General features: G+C 60.2%; 1 long non-coding RNA gene across 2 annotated transcripts; it reads left to right on the top strand.

Moving 5' to 3' along the window:
* Window positions 1-68: 68 nt before the first annotated feature.
* LOC144241871 (uncharacterized) lies at window positions 69-3,061 on the top strand. 2 transcript variants are annotated; one of them, XR_013338226.1, is made up of 3 exons: window positions 69-140; window positions 813-958; window positions 2,703-3,061. It is a non-coding gene; the product is annotated as an uncharacterized LOC144241871 (long non-coding RNA). The 2 variants fall into 2 exon arrangements; XR_013338225.1 differs by having other exon boundaries at window positions 69-150.
* The last annotated feature ends 760 nt before the right edge of the window (window positions 3,062-3,821 follow it).

Here is a 3,821-nt window from a genome sequence, read left to right as displayed (position 1 = left end):
CGGAATTCTCGCGAAGGTCTGGCGCCTTCCGGGGCCCCTGCCCCCCACCCCGGGCCTGCGCTGCCAGCTCGGCGCGCGCGCGGGCGCACTGGCGCCACCCAGGCCCGGGACTGGGTATCCGCAGCCGTTGCTTCTGTGAAGTGCGGAGAAGTAATTTGCCGGTTCTTAGACGGTGTCCCCAGGCAGTGTGGGCTGCGGGGCCCCGGGCCAGGTCTAGGGCTCTGGCGGCGGGTTCAGGGGCTGGAGGAGACAGGGGTCCGGCTCGCGTCTATACGCCTGGGGCAGTGGTCAGAAGCCCGGGGTTATGGCTGAAGGTTCAGGGGTGCGATGCCACGTGTCTAAGGCTGGGGCGGCGATTAAGGGTTCAGGGCCCTGGAAGTGGGGCGACAGGTGCCCGCCAGAGCCTCGCGGTGCGGGGGCCCTCCCTGCTCACAGCCTGGTTAAAGGGTGCCAAGGCGCGGGGCCCTGACAGGTGTGAGCAGTGGCCGGGGCCTCTGCGTGGGGAGGCAGAGCCGACCCCTCCTTTCCGCCCTGAGGCAAGGGGGCGTCCAGCCACGTGGGGGTCCGTTTGGACGAGGAGCCCCTGGAGCCTGGTCGGCCGCCAGGGCCGGGTTCTGAGTGTGGGACAAGGAGCCCGGAACCGCACAGGTGACAGGGGCGTCCCTGGCTGCTCCCACCGCCCTGGACTCGCCAGACGCAGGATCTGGGGGCCGGGCACAGGGGAAGATGCGGAGATGGACCCTTAGGCCTGGATTCCCGAAACCCGTGCTCCATCCCTTGCGGCTTTCTCTCTACTTTTTTTTTTTTTTTAGTTTGAGGAGTCGAATTTGGCGATTCTTCACTTCCATAGAACACCCAGTGCCCGTCACAAGCGGCCTCCTTAACACTCATCGCCTCAGCCTGCTTGTGGTTTGCCCGAAAACCGTGACCTTCACACTAGTCTGGGGCTTCCGGATGGGTGAGCCAGCGCGTGCTCAGCCGGTACCCCCACCCGTTTTGTAAAGCCCTTTATTGCCCATTTTACGTAATTTGAGGGATCCGTATGCAGTATCCAGTTCGCGGTTTTGAGGACTAACTTGGTCCCAAAGCCAGTTTCTAAATGGGGTTCCTGAGGTGTTTTGAACAAGGGCAGATGGGGGTCGTGAGAATGTTGGGAGTGGTGGGGCCCTTGGACGCCGCCCAAGTCGGCAACCGGGTGGTTTCTGGTTTGAGGACCCCCCCCCTGCACTGCACGTCCCAGTAAATGAGCTCAGCCCGTGGCTCCTTTGTCGCTAGCTCCTCCCAGTACTCCAGCCTCCCCTCCCCCTCCCCCCGGAACAATCTGGAAGCTCCTTGCGTTGTAAACAAACCTGACCGAACTCTCCTTCCACTTCCTTTCCCGGAAACCTCGCTTTTCCAGGAACGGGGTTTTCAAAAAGACTGGGGCTTGAGACCCATGGGGAGCGTGTGAAATCAGCACAGGGGCGTCCTGGGTGGCGTTAAGGAGCGGAGAGAGCGAATGGAAACTTCCAGCCACGTGGCCGGGGGAGGCGGGGGTTGCTGTGCCTTTTACGGGGGCACCTTGTAAAGCGTGTTCGTGACCCCAGCTGTGTCTGGGAGCTCCCGCCCGGGTTTTCCCTGCAGCCTGGGCCAGGCGGGGGCAGGGGAGAGGAGGCCGGAGGAGGGCGGTGGGCGTGCTGGCGCCCCTGTGCGAAAGCGACGGGGAGGCCGCCGCGCCCCACCTGGAGGCCTGGCCCGCTTCCTTTCCGCCCACCTCTGTCGCGGCCCGGGAAGCGTAAGACGTCTCGTAGGCGAGCCAGTCAGAGCCCCAGCTGTGCAAGTCTCCGTTTCCGGAGACTTCGCCTGCCCCCGCTCCACCCCCCTCGCCCCAAGGTCACTCCCGGATCGCTGTTGCCCGGCTGCTTCCAACTCTAGCAACCCTCCCTCCTGCCACATCCCCCCGTCTTTGCGGCTCTGTCCTGCCTGCCTTAGTCACTGTGTAAAAGAACTTTCTCATCCTGCCCCCTCTTGGCCTCCGGGCAACATCTTACACCGACCAGCATTGCCCTGGGGACCTCTGCCTCGGTTCCCCCACCGGCCCTTGTCGGAGCTGTTGGAACCGGGCCTCTGTGCGCGTGATGACGGAAAAGCCCGGCCGGGCCCCTAGTGCCGCACCCCACCCACCTGGCCTTCCGGGACGCACGACCCCGCTGGCTGCCCCACCACCTTCTAGAACTCCCAAGCATCCCCACAGGGGGTCTGGCCTGAGCCCTGCCACTTCTGCGACCGAAATGCCTCTCCAGTCCGTCTGCTGCTCTCCATCTCTGTCGTCCACGTCCCTCCGCAAGTCGCTCGCCCCGGTCACCACAACCGGTGGCTCAGCGGAAAGACCTCCGTAGCCCCCAACCGCGCCGTCTCCACCCTGTAGCCCGCAGCTCCCCTCACGCCCCCTTGTCACTCTCTAAGCTCCACCCTGAACTACAGCCACAGGGCTGCCCACAGCTGGCTTCTCTGGGCTGGACACCATTCGCCTGCTTTCTTCTCTGTCCCCTCTCTGTAAAGCTCCCCTGTTTCCCCAGGGGCCCTTCCCATCCTGACTTACCTATCAGGCCCAATCCCCTGTGTAAATAATTTCTAGAGCGTGGGGACCCCCCCGTGGGGCGTGTGCGCACCTACGCCGGCCAGTTCTCCGACCCCTGCTCTCCCGCGCCCTTTCCACCCAGCCTCCTGCTCCCGCCTCTGTGTTCTTGTCCCGTATCCACGTCCTGCAGACGACCATGGCCTAAATATTTGTTGAACTGTTGTCCAGGCAGCCTGACCATTCTTCACTTGAACCCTTCGGCGTCCCTCCATTAGGCCGGAACGCAAGGCACGGACTCTGGGCCCAGGTGTCCTGGATTCAAATGTCACCTCTGCTACTGCCTGCCCCTGCGACCTGGGCACGTCGCTGCCGGTGTGCCCGCCTCTGTGACGTGGGCACGGGAAGACTGTAGGCTTATGAAGCTTACGTGAGCAAAGTCTGTTTTGGGAAATGATGAGGACAGGGCCTGGCACGTGCACAAAATAAATAACTTCATTTTCCCTTCGATTTCTTCTTTGACCCAAGGATTATTTATAAATGTGTTTCTAAATATTTGGAGGTTTTCCAAAAATCTTGTTACTGATTTCTAGTATTGCATTTCATTGTGGTCGAAGGACACACTCTCCATGATATGAATCCTTTCAAATTTATTGAGACTTATTTTATGCCCAGATTATGGTGTAAACTGGTAATTATTCTGTATACAAAGTCATTACGCCGAAGGAAAGGTGCCAGTCAGTGATAGAACTTTAGAAAATGCAAGCCAACCTTCAGCGACAGAAAGCAGACCCGAGGCCGCCTGGGGGGTGGGGCCAGCAGAGGCGGGGGTAGGGGCACCGAGGAAGCTCTGGTTGAGGCACCTGCTCACCCTCTAGTTTGCAGCCAGGGTTGCCCAGGTGTACACGTGTGTCAAAACATACCCAGTTGTGCTTCGACGTGCGGTTTGCTGCATGTCAATTACACCTCACAAAGCTGTTTTTAGAGAATTGATGTTGTTTGGCAAAGACCTGGGAGAGACGTTCAGAATCGAGTTATATAGGAAAATTCAGTGGTTCATGCTTGGGAAAGAGACACAGTTGACTGGAGCAGCACAGCTGGACCGTGAGCCCTGTCCCTGCCACTTACTGGCTGTGTGACTTTCAGCAAGCTGCTCAGCCTCTCTGTGCTCTGCTCTTCTCATCTCTACAGCAGTGACAATCACAGTGAGGAGGTGGGAGGCTGCGTGAGCTGATCCCGGGAAAGCGTGCAGGGCCTGGCGTGC

This window comes from Crocuta crocuta, unplaced genomic scaffold, assembly GCF_008692635.1.
Source record: "Crocuta crocuta isolate KB4526 unplaced genomic scaffold, BGI_CrCroc_1.0 scaffold8, whole genome shotgun sequence".
Classification (NCBI taxonomy): domain Eukaryota; kingdom Metazoa; phylum Chordata; class Mammalia; order Carnivora; family Hyaenidae; genus Crocuta; species Crocuta crocuta.
The sequence above is the reverse complement of the archived record's forward strand: the minus strand, read 5'-3'. Positions and strand labels throughout refer to the sequence as shown.